This window comes from Periplaneta americana, chromosome 11, assembly GCF_040183065.1.
Source record: "Periplaneta americana isolate PAMFEO1 chromosome 11, P.americana_PAMFEO1_priV1, whole genome shotgun sequence".
Taxonomy (NCBI): domain Eukaryota; kingdom Metazoa; phylum Arthropoda; class Insecta; order Blattodea; family Blattidae; genus Periplaneta; species Periplaneta americana.
In genome coordinates this window covers 164,865,088-164,884,271 of record NC_091127.1, presented here as the reverse complement: position 1 = coordinate 164,884,271, position 19,184 = coordinate 164,865,088, and the positions used below count along the sequence as shown (strand labels likewise).

Genomic DNA, 19,184 nt, shown 5'->3' with positions numbered 1-19,184 from the left:
CATATATCCTTAATATTATGGGCATAGAGCTTATAGCAATCATCACCGTCAATAAATTAAAAAGGAATTGAAGATTAGTATAAGCCGTATGCCCATAATATTACAGATATTTTAATAATTTTAGTAGGGTATATTTTAGTATCTATTAGCAGTAAGTGGCCAAAATTTTAATTCAGTGTGTGCTATGATAAGTGAATAGAGTGTACCTAATCACAGGTATGTAGTGAATTTATATAAAAAAATATGATTAAATTAAAAAATTAATTTAAGGTAAGATTTACACTAGATTCTTCTTTCATTTTAAAGCTTAATGTGTATACATATATCACTAAAAAAATGAAAGAGCTGTGATAAATAGTACTACAATTCTGACCGCTTGAAGATAGGCTATTTTTATCATTACTTTGCATGCGATAACGTCCAATTCCCCTTAAGGGAAATTCTGACACGTTTTAAGTAATTTTAAGTTTTCTATTTTCCTTTTAATATAGGAAATATTACTCATATTCTAGCCAATATTTAATATCATCATCACCATTTGAATGTCCTTTTAGCCAAATTGCTCTCCATACCGGAGTCGTCTCTTTAGAAGAAAAATCCAACTGGAAATCTGTTAACAAAGATAGATGTTTCCAATACAACAACAATTGTATATTATCATCTTAACATTACTATTTGATACGAGAGAAATTCGTACCGGCACCGGGAATCGAACACAGGACCTCTCAGCTCTGCGCGCTGAGCGCTCTTTCCAACTGAGCTATGCCGGGACACGATCCACGGCGCCGGCCGAACCCCTCTCGTAATGCTTTTACGGCCTTACTACCTGCATTTGAGACGATACAAGTCATATATGCAGGAGTGCATATTTAAATGACTTTGTGGCCATATTCAACATCAGTTCGTGACAACTGCTAACAGTTAATACATCACATATTCATTTTGTATGAGGTCTCGCCCATCTCATTGAATACTATACGGCTATTATGAAATAGCCAACATGTTGTATTACTATTTAATACGAGAAAAATTCGTACCGGCATAGATGACTTGTTTCGTCTCAAATGCAGCTAGTAAGACCGTAAAAGCATTACGAGAGAGGTTCGGCCGGCGCAGTGGATCGTGTCCCGGCATAGCTCAGTTGGAAAGAGCTTTCAGCTCGCAGAGCTGAGAGGTCCTGGGTTCGATTCCCGGTGCCGGTACGAATTTTTCTCGTATTAAATAGTAATAATACACATTGGCTATTTCATAATAGCCGTGTAGTATTCAATGAGGTGGGACAGAGATTAAGTGTGTTTGAGAATAAGGTGCTCAGGAAAATATCTGGGGCTAAGAGGGATGAAGTTACAGGAGAATGGAGAAAGTTACACAACGCAGAACTGCACGCATTGTATTCTTCACCTGACATAATTAGGAACATTAAATCCAGACGTTTGAGATGGGCAGGGCATGTAGCACGTATTAGCAAATCCAGAAATGCATACAGTGTGTTAGTTGGGAGGCCTGAGGGAAAAATATCTTTGGGGAGGCCGATACGTAGATGGGAGGATAATATTAAAATGGATTTGAGGGAGGTGGGACATGATTGTAGAGACTGGATTAATGTTACTCAAGATAGGGATTGATGGCGGGCTTATGTGAGGGCGGCAATGAACCTCCGAGTTCTCTAAAAGTAAAACTTGTAGATATTTCTAGAAGTTTATTTATTCTGGTGACCTGGTATCGGACCTCACTGAGTGAAGGCTGATTGTGGGACGTTCCTGAAATTATTATTAATAATGAAGGAAAACAGGAAAAATTAAGAGAAAAATCCGACTACATTTCATCCACGACAAAATTCACCCTGATCCAGACGGATATCGAGCCCGGGTCTCCTCAGTAAAAGGTAGAGGTCACCGGCAAGCGTAGTTTACCGTTCTTCAGTTCAAGCGATGTTCTATCGACACTTTACTTAAACGCCGTACTTTATAGGCAACACTTCCGACACATCTCTGAAGCGGGATTGCATACATCAGCACTACTGCTTATAACCAATTCTTGGTGTTAGATGTTTAGTCAACTGTCCGAAGACAGATTTGGATCTCATAAGTTACATGAATAAGGCATCACTCATGAGGCAACTAAGCCAGGAGATAATAAGGTAATGAGGCCAGTTCCTTTCACCCTCCATTACATACATCGCTGACTAGCAACATACTACGCCTACACTAATCAGACTTCAGATTTATACAAAACAGTTAAGTCCATGTACTTTAATCAATTTCCGTTAAATGGTGGCGAAGCAGTTCAAAATTTTAACTACACATGAAGTAGTCTACGTGTTAAGCAGGAGAACTGTGATAGAATTTCTTTTTTTGCAGAGAAGAACACTGCAAATATTCACAGACGCTTAAACAATGTCTATGGGTATAAGTCCTTGTTATAGCTATTATGCATTATAAAGACCTGTAGAACAATCTTCTTAGCAACAAGTCAATGAGATGCAGGCCCCAAAAATTCCTATTAGACGGACTACTGCGTGTTCAGTTCAAAGTGTGTCATGGCTCGCTGTATGACGTCATGTGGCTAGCCGATGAGCCTAGACAATTCAATCTTCCTATACTTCCACAGGGGCGTATTAACTATGTGCCAGAGAACTTGCCTAGCAAGTACGGCGTTCATTCTGAAGAGTACTTACCGATACGTACGGTAACGCCGGTAGTGGCAGGAATGTGAACTGTTTGGAAACACGTACTGAGGTGAGTTTTTTTCTTACTGTTGGAATATGGGGAGAGGGTTAAGACGATTACTTACGTATTTGTTGACATTAACTTCGACGGTCAACATGGACATGGAGCATTTGATTTGTATTGTGGAATGTTGCCGTACGCAACCGATGATAACAAATACCCTGCGTATGACTTGCCGCGCAAAACACAGTTCGAAAGAGGTTATGGTAGCACACAGACCGTACAGACAGCCATCTGTTGCTACGACGTTCAAGTTTTACCGTACACGTTCTCAAGTTCAGATTGAACGCAACTTCTCTGACACAAAAGTTGAAACTCGCTCCAAATCGCTAACTCACAACAGTGACGTCATGACACACTTTGAAATGAACACCCAGTAGTTGTAATTGGTGTTATATAAAGACAAAATTGGAGCATCTTCAGCGGACCTCTGGAAAAAGAACTACGGAAAAACTAATGAAGTGCTTTGTCTGGAGTGTGGTATTGCGTGGAGTAGAAACGTGGACATTACGACGAAGTGAAGAGAAGCGAATATAAGCATTTGAAATGTGGATATGAAGAAGAATGGATCGTGTGAAATGGACAGGCACAATAAGAAATGAAGCTGTGTTGGAAAGAGTGGATGAAGAAAGAATGATGCTGAAACTGATCAGGAAGAGGAAAAGGAATTGGCAGGGTCACTGGCTGAGAAGAAAAGGTCTACTGAAGGATGCACTGGAAGGAATGGTGAACGGGAGAAGAGTTCGTGGCAGAAGAAGATATCAGACGATAGACGACATTAAGATATATGGATCATATGCGGAGACTAAGAGGAAGGCAAAAAATAAGAAAGATTGGAGAGTACTGGATTTGTAGTGAAGGACCTGCTCTTGGGCAGAGAACTATGAATGAATGAAAGACAAATGTTTTTAGTTGGTTATTTAACGACGCTGTATCTACTACAAGGTTATTTAGCTTCCATGAGAATGGTGATAGCGAGATGGTATTTGGCGAGATGAGGCCGAGGATTCGCTATAGATTACTTGGCATTCACCTTACGGTTGGGGAAAACCTCGGAAAAGCCCAAGCAGATAATCAGCCCAAGCGGGGATCGAACCCGCGCCCGAACGCAACTTCAAACCAGTAGGCAAAGGCCTTAACCGGCTGAGCCACGCCGGTGGCTAATACAAAATTAAATTAGAAGTAGGCCTTACCTTAATTTTCTAAATTTATGGTGCTTCCGATGACATTATGTAACGAATTATGTATCATATCAAGAGAAACCTTCGAAATGCTTCGTACATTGATTTCGTTTATATGCAGCAGAGACTCTCCCAGTTATGATTTCCATTCACGAGCTCTTAAATGAAAAATATTATGCAAAAAATACCTCCAACATAAGAGATCTTCATAATAACGGTAGCAGCGAATAGGGATTACAAAGAATGGACACTGAGCGAATTTTCCTGTATTTTGTTTCTCTGTGCGCCGGCGTTTAGTTCCACTTTCAAGCGCTAGAGGTCAGTGTAATCGAGGACACGCTAAGATAATAATTGAGTATAGAGTTGAGACACAGGATCCAAACATCGCCTACCTTATTGCATAATCCAGTAACGCTTTGCTTCAAATAAATTCAAGTTAATAGCTTTTCCTTATTTCTCAGTGACATACTAGTTGTAATAATAATTGTTTATATTTTATATATAATAAATTACATCACAAAATATTATAATAGGCCTACATTATAAAATTATGTATCAAATTCGTTTAACATTTGTATACAATATAATATAGGTATATGGTTTTACTTCTCATAGGAGTTTTGTTTTTCCATTTTCAGCGCTATCAAATCATTACATATTTTAATTGTTGTTCGGGTCAACGTCTCAGCTCTCATTATAAAGGAACTCTAGAGTCTACACATTATAGTTAATGACCGATTTATTATTTCATCAGTCCAATTTATTTTATCTGAGTATGTAATGTATCTAGATGTATTAATTGTATGTGTTATATTTCCGCTGTGTCGACTGCTAGCTGGTGTGATGTCAGCGCCAACTCCTGGGAGAAAGCAGAATCTCACGCTCAAACTGGTTTCAAGGTCATTGAAATCAGTCCGGCTACATCAAAGGTACCGACGCGAAGTCCATACTTAATTACCTATACGCTGACGGTAGCTCCTACTCACAGGAACAAGAAATTCCGAACATTTATTGACTTACACCAAAGGATGACGACCAATATTACATTACAAGTTTATGAACAGGATTTCTGAATCTTTAGTGATTACATTGAATTTTAAAAAGTCGTCGCAGAGAAAAAGAACGATCGCAAAGAAAAGAGTGTGAAGACTGCGATCCAGGAGGCACCGCTGTTTGAGAAATGGACTAGATTCGAGTAACAAATAAGCATTCAACTTTCCAGACGCTATAAACGAGAGTAAGTGGCAAAAGTGACCATCCGTCATCAACATCACTCCGATAATGCAGTCGTGTTGTGAGAGATTTGCGTACTGTCACAGCTAAAACGTTATAGAGCGAGTCCTCGGCATCAACCCCTTTGATTTGATTACCTGGTTGGGTTTTTCCGAGATTTTCTCCAACCAAAAGGCAAATGCCGGGTAATATTTTGGCGAATCCTCGGACCCCACTACATCTCGCCAAAATATTGTAAAAAATTGCACAAAATTGTAAAAATTGTAGAAAATTACTAAACTGTAAAACTGTAATTGTAATATTGTACAATTTTGACTTGTTCCAGATCTTAAAGCTTCATTCCTCATGTAAGATCTATGGAATGAAATAAATGAATCAATGAACAAGACTAAGAAACAGGCAGTTCTTTAGGAAGGAGATAAATCTAGACTTTCCATCTGGATTTGTGGCAGGAAACATTAGAGCCGCAGCGGAGGATGTGACGAAATTTAGTTAAACAATTTAAGAATACAACATAACGAGTTAGTGAAGAAATCGTGCACCATTGATGCTACTCATAAAACACTTCGTCGATCGCATACCTAACAGTGTCAAACATTCATCTCAATTTGTTAATTGTAACAATATTTTATAGGAAGTGAGAAAGTGAGAAAGGATTAGGAGTAAGTACAATAGTGAGACAGTGAAAGTGAGCGCAAATAGGAATGAGTGAAAATAGTGAGAAAGGGTTAAGAGAAGTGAACAAGTGACAGCATAAAATTAGTACTAACATTTGAACGTTGGAACAGTAAATGAATATAAGAGAAAGATAGGAGAAAAGGTCAAAGAACAAATAGGACAAATAATTCAATACGATAATTTATACAGAAAAAGTGAAATTGAGATTTTAGTGAATAGTAGTTAGAGGAAAAAGGTTTTTTTTTATTGCGTTATTTTACGACGCTGTATCAACATCTAGGTTATTTAGCGTCTGAACGAAATGAAGGTGATAATGCCGGTGAAATGAGTCCGGGGTCCAGCACCGAAAGTTACCCAGCATTTGCTCGTATTGGGTTGAGGGAAAACCCCGGAGAAAACCTCAACCAGGTAACTTGCCCCGACCGGGATTCGAACCCGGGCCACCTGGTTTCGCGGCCAGACGCGCTGACCGTTACTCCACAGGTGTGGACAAAGGGGGTTTGAAAGACGTAAATAATATTGGATATATTAGGATTAATGATCAAATAGAGAATAGCAAATGAAATGTAGGAGAAATACTGAAGGGGAGTTTGACCAAGTGACAAAACAGGTACATAGTGTAATTGGGAGTATTTGTGTACACGTGCACTGCAAATAATGTGTTATTGTAATAATATGTTAATGATGGCACCGGATACAGAAATGTGAGATACACCATTACATGTAAAGAAGTGCTGTGACGAAATATATCATATCATATCATATATCATATCATATCATATATCATATATCATATCATATCATATATCATATCATACATCATATCATATCATATATCATATCATATCATATATCATATCATATATCATATCATATATCATATCATATTTCATATCATATCATATATCATATCATATCATATATCATATCATATCATATATCATATCATATCATATATCATATCATATCATATCATATATCATATCATATATCATATCATATATCATATCATATATCATATCATATATCATATCATATATCATATATCATATCATATCATATCATATCATATATCATATCATATATCATATCATATCATATATCATATCATCATATCATATCATATATCATTACATATCATATATCATATCATATCATATATCATATCATATATCATATCATATCATATATCATATCATATCATATATATCATATCATATATCATAACATATCATATATCATATCATATCATATATCATATCATATCATATCATATATCATATCATATCATATATCATATCATATCATATCATATATCATATCATATCATATATCATATCATATCATATAATATATCATATCATATATCATATCATATCATATAATATATCATATCATATCATATAATATATCATATCATATCATATCATATATCATATCATATATCATATCATATATCATAACATATCATATCATATATCATATCATATCATAATTATAACAATATTAGAATGACATCCTAAGTGTAAATTTGAAAGATATTCGTCTTACAGAAAAAAAGTCACAAAAACTAAGTTACTTCTTCACAAATCTCAAGCGTTTCTGTACGGAAAATAAATCGTACATTTTCATGATATGGCGATCCTTCAATCATCTGCAACTTACGTACGTTTTGTCCACACCTGTGGAGTAACGGCCAGCGCGTCTGGCTGCGAAACCAGGTGGCCCGGGTACGAATCCCGGTCGGGGCAAGTTACTGTGCCTGGTTGAGGTTTTTTCCGGGGTTTTCCTTCAACCCAATACGAGCAAATGCTGGGTAACTTTCGGTGCTGGACCCCGGTCTCATTTCACCGGCATTATCACCTTCATTTCATTCAGACGCTAAATAACCTAGATGCTGATACAGCGTCGTAAAATAACCCAATAAAATAAAAACGTACGTTTTACTACCTTGAATGTGCAAATGAGATGAAATCTAAACCACGCTGTAAGCAAGTCTCATCCCGTATTAGTCCAGGCTAGACATGGGTGTTAATAACTCAATCGAGTCACTGCACACTACCTCTTAACTCCTCACTCCATTGCAAACATTGCTGAGCGACGGACTATACAGTGTGTTCGTAGCTCGGCCGGACCGTTCCGCGACGGTGTTGGACTGGGTGAAGATTGGCGCGTCTGCCGCCAGAGTTACACGTAAACGACCGGCAAGTCATGGGTACGCAACACTAACTACTCTACTAACATTAGGCTTACCTGCATCACAACAGATGTTGAAAATAATGACCTTCAACTCGATCACATTCCTTATATCTCCGAAAACAATTCTGGTTCACTCGCAAAAGTTCATGTTGACTGATTGCCTGTATTTCTCTCGTGATGTCTTTCAATTCTTGTAACGTGTGCGGATTTGATGCGTACACTTTATTCTTCAACGTTCCCCATAAATAAAAATCGCATGGAGATAGGTCAGGGGAACGAGGTGGCCACAATCCTCGACTAATTGTTCTGTCACCAAACACACTTCGCAATTCATGCAAAAAGTGTAACTACATACATAAATATTATAAACCAATCCAAAATTTTCAAAACATGATATGGAAATAAAACCGTTGTGAAGTAACAGTACGTCCGAGCTTGAAATGAGAAGGTCCGGGTTCAAATCCTGGTTGGGGCAACTTACTTGGTTGAGATTTTTTCCGGGATTTTCCCCTCAACCCATTAAGAGCAAATGCTCGACATCATTCGGCCCTGGACCCTGGACTCATTTAGCTCATACATTTAAGGAAAGGTTGAGAAGATTAGACTGAAAATGTAATTGTAATGCAGTGTAATTATCTAAGTTGTGTCATGTAATTAATTAAGTTGATATGTAATTAATTAAGTTGATATGTAATTAATTAAGATGATATGTAATTAAGTTGATATGTAAATAAATTAAGTTGATATGTAATTAAGATGCTATTTAATTAAGTTGATATGTAATTAAGGTGATATGTAATTACTTAAATTGGTAATAGTTGGGTGAAATAGAAGTACTTATAAGTTAGGTTTACTTTTGCTTATTGCAGGCGTTATTATAGCATAGTTTGTATTTATAGTCCTAGGTTTATTGCATCTATTTATAGTTAGAAGTAAATTTCCGTTTATTTTACTTTTTTATTGCTGTAATTTTTGTATTATTGTAATGATCTATACATATAATTTGAACTAGTTATGGAAATTACGGGAAAACGGCTGGACGGATTTTAATAAATGACCCCTTATTTTGAAGCTTGGAACTCAAAGTTTTTCGGAAAAATAGTAATTTTCAGTGAAATGTCAATTTTTAAACATAATTTTCCTATTTTCCGAAATCCATCTGTCGTCAGTTTTCAGAACTAGCTAATAGCATTCACGGCCGACTTGATATTCCCTTCGCATTTTGTAAAGGAGAAGCGAAGCGATCATCAAGTCGGCCGTGTTACATTTCAGAATAAAACAAAACACACACTACAGTAAACAATATTACACGAAGGCCATGATCTGCAACAATGCTGACATATTTAGAGCTCAAATTAAATTGCTTATTAAAAACTTAACTTACTAAAAATAATTTACAGGTTCGATTCTATGGTGTGTAATTTTCTGGGTACAGCTGTGTATTGGATATTAAAAACTACAAAACTTGAGGTGGTTTGATAATATTATTACCATTAGAAATGAAATATTATTGTAGTTAATGCCATGATGTGACTATTTTTCATTAATTATACATATTAATGCTATAGTGATGATATGAAAGTGAAACGTTTTGGGGTTATATAAGTATATGTAGAGAATAACTTAAATTAGATTTTGATTTCTATATTTTACTAAGTGGCGGGTATATAGTATATATAGTATATGTTACTGAAAACTATAAAACTTATGTAAGATAATACTATTATTAAAAATCAAATATTTTTTATAATTATTAATCAAGTGGGGTTGGGTCTTTTTCATATATTTAATGGCAGTGTGGTGTAGGTAGTTATATACGTGGTTCTCTTCAGTACTGGCTCGAGAGAATCTTTCATTATTATGGAAGCAAATAACTTTGAGAATGTCTGGTATTCTTCATTGAAAATAAATCTGAAAAATGTTTATTTGAACGTCTAATGAACTTAGTTTGCAGCATTTGCTGCACAAGCCACTAGTATTATTGTATATATCACTGCCACCGGGTGTATATCCAATTGTAGTGTTAATATATATATATATATATATATATATATATATATACATATACATTATCATCTTCACATCACTCAGATGCTAGATAACCATAGCAGTTGATAAAACGCGATCTAAAACGATCAATTTCTATTTTTTCGTTAAACTAAAAAAACTAAATACATCTTATGACCAAAATGACGAAATCAAAGACACGTCCGCAATTTTATTCAATTGGAAATCAGTACATCAGTACATGTAAGTAATTACAATAGAAGATACGTATTAAAATTTAGCACCATGCTTGATGGCGCATGCACTTTCCAACAGCAGGCGTTAAGAGTGACGTAATAGCATGCAAAGGCATAGTGAGGATTGGCAGAGGTTAACCTCTGCTCGACCTCACGTCCACGCAAGTGGAGTCGCCACTGTTTTCAATTTGGAAACTTTATTCCCACAGGAGCCTGTGGCAAGCAAATGAGACTACCAAATCCCAGGGGATAACAAAGATTTGGACATGCATCTTTTAATACCCTAACCTGGACTGTATCTTCCTACTTCCCTATTGCATACAGAGTAGCGTACCGACCAATAAAGTTACGTATACCAGGCATTGTGCCAGTTGACAGCGCTGCTACATGAAGGCACTCCACTTTCCTACATCGACGCCTCAAGAATGGCGAATTAAATACTGATCAATAGAGCCCGGATGTTTGGCAAAATGCCTTCTTTACTTTGTGAAAGTAAATCATTATTTCCACAGATATAAATGTGATTTGGGGTAAATCAAAGTGATAGGAGCAATTTTTATTTTGCCTATTTTGCCTTTTTGTTACTAATTCAATAATAAATACCTTTTTTTTTCAACAGTAATCTCACTAGAGGTTTTGATTTATCTAGAGAAAATCAAAACTCGAGTGGGATTTAATTGACTATTACACGATTAGAAGAAAGTATAGCTATAAAGATTAGAAGTAATAAAGTACTCCAATACAATAAAATATTAATTGACTTACGAAAATACAAAACTGTCTTCAAATCTGTACCATCTCAACATTATACATATTACGCTAGTAGATGGCAGTAGTGTGTTACGAATAGCTGTTTTCTTATCAGTTGTGCCAACTATGGAATCTTCATTGGACTCTGTGGAAGGTTACTGGTGAATAAGACTTTGTTGATTCGGTTTCATTTTTATTAAAACAGTTGCATTCCACTTCAATTATCCCGATCCCAGTAATCAACGTCACTTGACAGATGATTTTCAATAGAAGTAATATACAATCTGTGATACGTGACTATTCATAAAATCATATAGCAGAAGCTATAACATAACCTAAATAATATAAACGAGTGTTAGAAAAGTTTTAATTAGGGATGATGAAATAAACAAGAAACATTTTAATTAACAATGACGAAATAAAAAATAAACATGAATAGTTTTAAAAGAAACAATTATTGAAAGTGATTGGTGGTTAAGTTGATGTTATACTGTTCGTAAAAGAAGTGAACTCGGTGATAATATGGTGTATCCCTGAACTTATTCAGGATTTCCGAATGGTGCTCTTCATTTATTTGTAAATAGGGTTTCAGGGAAGATGCATAGCTATGACGAGTGATCTTTATTAATTCTTGTTCTTGAATGTCAATGTGAGTCATATTTGAAAGTGCTGTGCATCGACTGGAATTGTTTGTAATTTTCTGTTTTTTTTTTTTTTTTTTTGACGTCCAGACCAGTGCAGTTTGAAATGTTGGCAAACAAAGAAACAAATGCTAGGGTAGTGGTAAAAATAAACAAATGCTAGGGACGCGATAAAATTAAACAAATGCTAGGGACGCGATAAAATTGTGCGATAAGCAGCCATGATTGGTTGAAAGACGTCCTTTCGTACCGTTTTATTGGTCAAAAGTAGTGTGACGTAGGAAAAGAGTAATAGTCATTTTAAAACAATATTTCTTGTTTATTTGCAATTTTCTAATTAACTGTGCATGAAATGTAAATATGTGAAACAATGACTCACATTACTAACAACATTATTTGCACTTTCCACAATTTACAAATTCAAACCAATAAGGTGCAAAGGTATGACTAATCCATAAGTCAATTACTTTAACCTTTAACTTTTAATATAATTTAAGATATATATTTTAATTTTATTTATTTACCAGTAATGTCTTAAATTTAAAGGTACGAGTATAATATGGACCTGATGATGCTAAATGTAGCGAAAACATTTGTGCAAAAAATATGTAATACATTTAAATGCAATAAGGGAAGCATTCACGTACTGATAAGCATGATTGAGATATTTAATAAGAAGTTTTACACCGCTACATGGTTTGTGTTATCCTAAATGGCGATATTAGGTTCCATTGGCCATATCAGTGTTTCTTCCTTTTTACGAAAGTTTAATGTTGATTCATAAAATTTACAAAAGTCAAAATTATTTAAAGAAAGTGATATTATTTTATTGTTAAATTACATATTGTACTTCAATTTTACGGAAACACCTATGTACGTTTTCAACCTGGTGCTCGCGAGCACCATAGTGCTCTTTTAATGACATTTGGTGTAAAAAAGTGCATCTGGGGTTCTTTCTAAATTCAAACTTTGTTGTACGGGGCGGAACAAACAGCGTTCCTATCCACACATTATAATATCTTAGAGACTTAATAGGCCTTCTTGTATTTCACATGCTGTATAACCCCTTTCAATTCAATGTGGATTTAATCAGAAAAATCAAGATTCTGCTGACGCAGAACTTCAATTGATAGATACCCAGTCCTCCTTAGCTCTGAAATATTTGTTTTAAAATGAAAAAATGCATTGACTTTGAAGAACAGAAAATAGAAACACGTCCCAAATGCTGCGGAATGTTTCTCTCAAATGTCTGGCAATGTTCGGAGCAACTTACCTATGCAAAAAAAAAAAAAAAAAACTTTCTAGCTTATGAAATACCTCAATCACGATCATAATTAATACACATCTGCAAGACTATTTACATGTAGCTACAAGCGACTTCTCCTTGGATATCACTAAAATTCTGAATAATATTTAAGTACAAGAATGTCATCCTGTATGAATGTTTTAAAATTGTATTTGTCTATTTATTTAGTTTAGTATGTATGTATGTATGTATGCATGCATGTATGTATGTATTTATTTATTAATAGTACAATTGGATATAGACCCGGTGGCAGTGATATGAACATCTACAAAAAAAAAGTCGCCCTAAATAAGGGTTCGAATAGATCGGCCTACTAATCAATTCATAAAGAATAATCATTAAAACCAATTGTGTGAAAGGAAAAAGAAAACATTAAGATAAATGATACGATAAATATACAATAACACCACAGTCTAGTATATACAGTCGAGAAGCTCAATACGTAGTAAATATGCATACATTAGATAGTTGCTCACCACTAGGATCGCTAATATCGCCTCATTACAGGCAATGCAAAATAGTACCGTCACAGTCTATTGTTTCTAGCACCCTCAAAACTCAAGCTTCGTGACTGTATATAGTAGACTGTAATGATACCATTACTATAATACAATAATTACAGCAATAAAAAATAAAATAAACGTAAATTTACTTCTAACTATAAATAAATACATGCAATAAACCTAGGACTATAAATGCAAACTATGCTATAATAATGCCTACAAAAGCAAAAGTAAACCTAACTTATAAGTACTTCTATTTGACCCAACTATCACCAATTTCAGTAATTACATATCACCTTAATTAATTACATACCATCTTTATTAATTACATATCAACTTAATTTATTTACACATCATCTTAATTAATTACATATCAACTTAATTAATTACATGACAAAACTTAGATATTTACACTGCACCTAACATTTTCAGTCTAATCTTCTCAACCTTTCCTTAAATGTATTGATTTTAAGAGGACCGCCCTGAAAGATTGCCGCAGGTAAGCTGTTCCAGTCTACTCTTGTGCGGTTAACAAAGGAAAATTTTGCCACGTCCGTTCTTTGTTTTCTACATTTAAACTTCCTAATATGATCAGCCCTGCCTAAGTATGATGGTGTTACTAATCTAGCATTGATGTCGGTCCATGCTTTGTGTCCCATTTGTGCTTTAGACCTAATCAAAACATATTTTATTTTATGGTGCTCACTCATTTAGTATTACATACGGGCGGTGTTCACAATCTTCAAAGGGTTAAGAAATCCTGCTTACCCCATAATAAGCTCACACGGGAGCGGGAATATAAAAAATGGATGGGTATACAACTCTTGTGAAGTAAACAGGAACACAGAGTGCCCTACTTCTCACATTCATATTAAAAAAAAAAAAGAAAACTGTCAAAGAGAATTTACCACATGTCTCATAAATTAATCAAGTTCCTTTCATCTGAATACAGTATATCAAGGATGCATTATATGGATGGCTAAGTTTCCTTTGATGGAACAAATTCGAGTTGTCTCAAAGAGCAAGGGAAGTTTCCGTAGCAAGGAAATAGAGTTATTCTCCTGTGTTTCAAAGAGAATCTAGCACGGTGAACGTCTCGTGAACACGCAATCTCAGTAAGTTATATACGGAACTTCAAAAAACATGAATATAACTCTCATACAACATTAGAATTTCAAAACAGTCCACTTAGCAACAACTAGCACAGTTATTCCAATCCCTTCTCTTCATTACACTGGATTGAAACTTTATTTAGAGATATTATTATATTATTTTAATGTACCGAAGTACATATGATATTTCCATGCAGTTATTCTGCGTCGTCATATGATGAAAGAGTAATGGAACGGAGAAAAATTCTCTCCGGCGCCGGGATTTGAACCCGGGTTTTCAGCTCTACGTGCTGATGCTTTATCCACTAAGCCACACCGGATACAACTCCGACGCCGGTTAGAATCGTCTCAGATTAAGCTCCAACTCTTGGGTTCCCTCTAGTGGCCGCCCTCTGCACTACGTCATAGATGTCTATGAACGCAGGACCGAAGTCCACACATGTGCTGAGGTGCACTCGATATGAGTGACTAGTTGGCCGGGATCCGACGGAATAAGCGCCGTCTTAAATCACGAAGTGATTCCGTCGGATCCCGGCCAACTAGTCACTCATATCGAGTGCACCTCAGCACATGTGTGGACTTCTGTCCTGCGTTCATAGACATCTATGACGTAGTGCAGAGGGCGCCCACTAGAGGGAACCCAAGAGTTGGAGCTTAATCTGAGACGATTCTAACCGGCGTCGGAGTTGTATCCGGTGTGGCTTAGTGGATAAAGCATCAGCACGTAGAGCTGAAAACCCGGGTTCAAATCCCGGCGCCGGAGAGAATTTTTCTCCGTTCCATTACTCTTTCATTTTATTTAGAGAGTTCCGAAACTATAATTAATGCACACTTTTTAAGCGAAGCAACAAAGGAGACCTTGGTCTGGCTTGACTTTTGCAGGGCGGTTCCGGAACGTATCCATGCACTTAGAATTGCACTGTGCGCCTATATGGATTGACTGTCCAAGTCTCAACAGCTGGTCTGGGTGGCACTCGTGATTCCGAAGCTGACAGATGGGCCAATCTGCTTGAGCCGTCACAGACCAGGACCCATCCTCAGACGAACAGATACGTCACATGCCCCGGGGCCCGCGTCAGAAACCCGTACTATCCCGAAGAAGTCACTGTAGGTTATTTTTAACCCTTAAATTGACAAAGTATCCTACAGGATACAACAGGTTAATAGGCATTATGCTATAATTTTAATAAAACAATAGAAAAAAATTGGTAGGAAAATTAAAATTTCACAATTCTATAATATTGTACAACATATAAAAATATGGACATTGCGATAGTTGTTTTCTTTACGGTCCGACAAGGTTTAATAAACTAGTGTGAGAAATGAAGTTTTGCCAAGTTAAGGGTTAACAATATTGCAGGTTACAGATGAAATAAGAAGATGGAGTGTGTTGATGGAATTGAAAAGAGGAATGGGAATACCCTGAGAAAAATCTTCTGCAACGTCTTTGTCGACCACAAATTCCATCACGACCTGGCTAGTAGTTTTTGTATATGCATTCCTCCATTTAGACATGAGATTCACTGTCATTCAATAAATGAATGAACATAAAATAAAAATGAATTAATGAGTGATAAATTTATTAATGATGTGTATGTTTGTATTCATAAATACATATAATGTTAAGGCAAGAGGTACACCACTAACCTGCAAAAATTTAGTGTAATTCATTTTCTTTTACAGGTCAGTTATTATAAAAGCTAAATGAACAAAACTTTTCATGCTTAATATGCATACATTATATTTAATAAAACACTATTCAGAATATTGAAATAGTAATAATTACCTGTAAAAATAATAACAAATCTGTATAATTATTTTTACTATCGTAAACCATTTACATAATAAAAGCTACAATTAATTAAATTTCTGCATGATTCTTTTACAGAAATATCCTAAAGGTCTACATCAACAACATAGTCCAGGATCTTTTACCTTTCCTTCAGAAAATATTTTTTTTAATAAAAAATTGTAGAAAATTTAATATTGAAGATAACGATTAAGAAAAAAAAATATTTCTTGACGGAATAGCTAAAAGATCCTACACTATGTTGCTTATGTAGGTCTTTTAAACATCCCAGTAACACAATCATGCAGATATTTAATTAATTGTATATTTTATTATGTAAAGGTTTTACTGTTGTAAAAAAAATACACGCGAATTTCATATTATTTTACAGGTAATAATTAGCTATTTTTGAGCAATGCATATAAAGAAAAGGCATATGCCACTGTTGACAGTGATTCGTCCGTCGGATGGGGACACGTTAAGGGGACACTTCTGTGAGTTTTAAAACTTTTACAATTTTCATCCAAAATTTATGAATTTTAAACTACATAAAGATACCTACAATACTATCAGCGAGATATCTCGCTTTCAGGTATAGCTCCCTGTGAAGCTGATATGAATAATTTCAAGTGAAAAATTGTTCCGGTGCGTTGGCTGAGCGCGCCAACGCTCTACCAATTGAGCTACCCAGGACACCAACTCAATTTTTCCCTTTACATCCACATACCTCAAGTGGACTGAAAGGGTAGCCAAAGACCCTACATTTTGTGCAGTGAGGGCAAAATTGAGCCGGTGTCTGATGTAGTTCCTGGGTAGCTCAGTCGATAGAGCGTTGGCGTGCTTACCCAAAGGTCCTGGGTTCGGTACCCGGCCCCGGAACAATTTTTCCCTTGAAATGATTCATTCTGAATAATGTTTTATAAAGTGTAATGTATGTATATTAAGCATGAAAAGTTTTGTTCATTTAGCTTTTATAGTAGCCGAGATATAAAAAACAAATGAATTTCATTCAATCTTTGCAGGCCTATGGTGTACCTCTCCCTTAAGCCTACAGTTGGGTACCTTTACAATGTTTTTAATTAGTTTTTTGACGCTTAATCAACTGCTATAATTAGCCTATATACCGTCTGAATGGGATGCAGCGAAAAGACTGAAGGGCTCAGTGCCGAAAGCCACACAGAATTTGCTCTCAATGTGTTGAGGAAAACTCCAGAAAAACCTCAACCAGACTTGTTCCAACCAGGAATTGAAAGCGGGACCACTCGTTTCACGGTCAGGTATGTTAATCATCACTCCACAGCGGTGAATTTTGCAGCATTAAAAATGAAGAAAATTTCAAAAAGAGTCAATAGCAAATTAATTGAAATTCATCTCTAATTCCCTAGTACATACACTCACTTACAGGCTGTCATTTCAGTCGGGAATATAAAATACGCAAACGTTTTAAAAAAGACCAGTGCGGCAATACATCGTGCTACTGAAATGTTAAAACGCAAACCACGAATAAAAGTTAGAAAAATATCAATGGACAATATGCAAACAAGAGATCAGCAAACATTTGAATTCATAACAAACAATTCTATACGTGTCGCTCATCTGTATTTTGTTATTGCGAACGTACTGCAATATTCGAACATATTGTCTTTCGTGGCAAAAAGAACTAATTCTAGCTATGAAAAAGTTAGTCAGGCTATGTAGATCATTCTCTTTCATATTTTTACGAATGTGCATATCTCTTACTTGTACAGGGTGGGCACAAAGTCTCGTTACTCCTATAAATACCTCAAATATATACATTATTTATGTAATTCCGGTTATAATACAGACATACATCCACTTTACACTAACTGTGTGTCCTAAGTGACCAGAGGGTCAGTATGTCCCCCATCATTCTCCTCACAAAATAATGCGACGCCAGGTTCGGTGTGACCTTCGCCTCAGCATTGCTGGTGTAATCTGTTGGAAAGCGCGTGGCACGGCGTTCTTCAATTCATCAATGCTGTCATACCGTTCCTATGCAACAATGCTGTTGATGAAACTCCACAGCGCATTGTCACAGATTGTGAAGTCAGGACTGCGAGGTGGCCAGTCGAGAGGAGCTGGTAAGATGGGTGACCCACGGCACCTACTCATTATGTCATTTCCGTTCGAGAGTACTTCAATAAGGGTTTCAACAGCGATGGATTGGCATAGGTCATCTGATCTGATTACTACCTGTGGTTTATGAAACCCCTACAGTATACATTATGGTGTTCCACAAGGCTCAATAACTGGTCCACTGCTATTCCTAGTAGCAATAAATGATCTCCCTAAATTCATTAAAGCTATAACAATTATGTGTGCTGATGACACTACATTCTTGTGTTCTAGCTCTACTCTGAATGAATTACATGCTCTAACCAATGACATTCTAACACAGAAGGCTTTATGGTTTGAATCTAATGGTTTTTTGCTTAATCAAGAAAAGACTATCAACATAACTTTTACCCTAAATCATTTAATAAAATTGAACAACATACAAAACTATACCAAATTTCTAGGACTTTTTATAGACTCCAGTTTAACATGGGGAAAACATATCGAATATATATGCACAAAATTATCAAGAGTTATATATTTATTAAAGAAATTAGTGACTTGCGTTTCTCAAAATGATTTAAGATGTGCCTACTTTTCGTTCTTTCAGTCGATAATTAGGTATGCCTTAATTTTCTGGGGGAAATGGTAGCAAAATTGGGAGTGTCTTGATTTTGCAAAAGAAAGCCATTAGAATTCTATGTCAATCAAACTATCTTGAACACTGTCGACCTCTTTTCAAAC

General features: G+C 35.8%; 1 protein-coding gene and 1 non-coding gene across 8 annotated transcripts in view; one reads left to right on the top strand and one right to left on the bottom strand.

The window, feature by feature from the left end:
- Positions 1 to 19,184, bottom strand: part of S6kII (Ribosomal protein S6 kinase II) — a 998,109-nt gene that overhangs the window by 717,456 nt on the left and 261,469 nt on the right. The window lies entirely within an intron of this gene.
- On the top strand, positions 1,127 to 1,202 carry TRNAC-GCA (transfer RNA cysteine (anticodon GCA)). The gene has a single exon. It is a non-coding gene; the product is annotated as a tRNA-Cys (tRNA).